Here is a 2,587-nt window from a genome sequence, read left to right as displayed (position 1 = left end):
CGGAGCGCTTTTGGAGAGAGTAAAGTATGCTCGGGCTTTCTTCTGCTTTTCTCCCTCGAACCTCCCGCTGCGACGAAGCTTTATTATCTGGCCGTAGTCCATTGAACCTAATGGTGTCCGACAGCGGTCTAGAAGGGCCGTAATTACACCGTCCAACCGCCCTGCTTTGGGCTCCATCGGTCAGTGGGAAATTTCGTCTGCATTAGATGTTCGCACACCCACGTTGTCTGTGCTGCGTTTTCTATTACTCATTGCCAGGTACCTCCAATTAATTTCATCACATTTCCTCGTGTTCACTTCCACGGTGTTTGCTCCAACATATGTTCAAGAAACGCCACAAGCACACCACCTATAACCCCTATATCCCCTCCCAGAACAATAACTGTCGTATGATTTGAAGATCTCCAAACATTTCGCAATCGATTATTGCATTTCCTTTTAGTCCATGGTGTTGTATCACATTTAATTAATTTTTTTAATTACAGTTTCAAAACTTATAACAGCACTTGCTAAAGCTAATGCCTCCGCCAACCTGCACAGTTCACACTTTGTATCCAGCTAATAGGTGGGATCTGGATGTAGACTTGAACCAAAATCTAATTGGCTTGTTCCTGTCGCCTAACCAACTCATCTACCAAGTTTTGTCCTAACTCGTTCACAATTTTTTGACATGTCGTGATATATATACATATATATATATATATATGTATATATATATATATATATATATATATATATCGTTTTTGGCCCAATGGTGAAGAATCGCTGCTTAAAAAATTATAGTATACTGAAGCAGATTCGGATCTTCACAAAAATCAAATAAATTTGTTCTTGTCATGTACCCGACCTGTCCACTAAATTTTGCCTGAATCTCTCCATAACATATGAATATATCCTCTTCACAGACAAAAACAAACAGGAGTGAATACATAACATCCATCCACCTTCGGTGGCATCGGTCATCAACTTTTGATGAAGGCATATAGATTGTGCGCATCATAATGACACACACACATATACATTCATCCTTCATGAAGAGTAGGCGAACCATCTCCGGCACCCTGACCAAATTCCAGATTCCTGCCCTAACTACTGCAGGGAGAAGGATGGCAAACAGCTCAGCATAACCAACACTCTGTATCACAAAGTATGGAATACATATACTATATATATATATATATATATATATATATATATATATATATATATATATATATATATATATATATATATATATATATATATATATATATATATATATACTTCATATACTGTATATATATGCAGTATATGAAGATGTTATGCTCGGTTGTATGTAACCTCATGCTTGAATGCCAGTTGGGACACCAGGAAGATGAAAATATTAGAACAACCGTTGGCAAAATGTCGGAACATATTTAATTTGCACCTTTAAAGGCGCCGATGCATAATATGCGTACCAATGTTGTACATGCTCACACCCGATAACAGACGTGAACTCCACGTGACGTGTGCAACCAAATTATTAGTGCAAATCCCCTGTGGAAAACTGTGAAAGAGCTCCTTTTTATTATTAATATTATTATTACTATTATTATTACTGTTATTATTATTGTATTAATATCAAAAAAAAGATCGACACAAATTCCTGCGGGGGGTTTAAACAACAACAACATCAACAACAACAAATAATAACTTGTTGTTTGTGTCGGGAATTCGTAGAAGATGGAAACGATTCGCGGATATATCCATCACATAAACCGTTCACGTGACGTGTTAACATATCGAATAAAACAAGAAACACAAAGCAAACACACGTCTTAAAAGAGTAGTTAATGCCGGTTGACGCTGAAGTCTTGATAATTGTTACCTTATGTCACGCTGTGTAAAGATTCCCGAGTTGCACAGCACACGAGCAGGGGCGCAATGAGCGTTTAAATAAGCGTTTGTCAGGTGCCTCCTTGCACGTCTCAAAACGCAAACCGACGCGGGTTTGAAGAGCTGAATAAAAAGGAAAAGTCATGTTTTCCATGCTTTCCATACATATATAAACTGTACAAAACTATATATATATATTCATGATATTTCTACTATCTCCTCGTTATACCACCGTAACTGCTCCAACAATGCGTAACATGTACTTCAAATTATTATATATTTTTTCAGGAAGTTATACACCTTCGAAAGCATAAGCAGAGGGACGAAGAAGAGGAAGCTGAGGTGTGGAGGAGGAAGCGTGTGTGTCGTTCAAAAAGTTCTCGGAACGATACGATTCACAGATCGTTTAAGAAGCATCAAGGGCATGCATGTTTTATTTACAACTGTAGTATATATGATGAAGAAATATATTAATATATTTATCTATTTATTCAAAAGAATGGCATATTATATAATTAGAGTTCTTTAATTTGGGTACAGTATTTATTATTTTTATGTATTTTTGGGTACAGTATATATTTATTATTTTTAATTATTTATTATTTTTAAGGAGAGCATGGATAACTCGGAAATATATTAATGTATTTTTATTTATATATACGGTACACCTCGTTTATTATATACATTTACCTGCTTATTTTTGACTATTGTGAATATCACATCCGAACCA

The sequence above is a fragment of the Myxine glutinosa genome, chromosome 7 (assembly GCF_964187855.1).
Source record: "Myxine glutinosa chromosome 7, kmMyxGlut1.1, whole genome shotgun sequence".
Taxonomy (NCBI): Eukaryota; Metazoa; Chordata; class Myxini; order Myxiniformes; family Myxinidae; genus Myxine; species Myxine glutinosa.
This window is presented reverse-complemented; position numbering follows the sequence as displayed.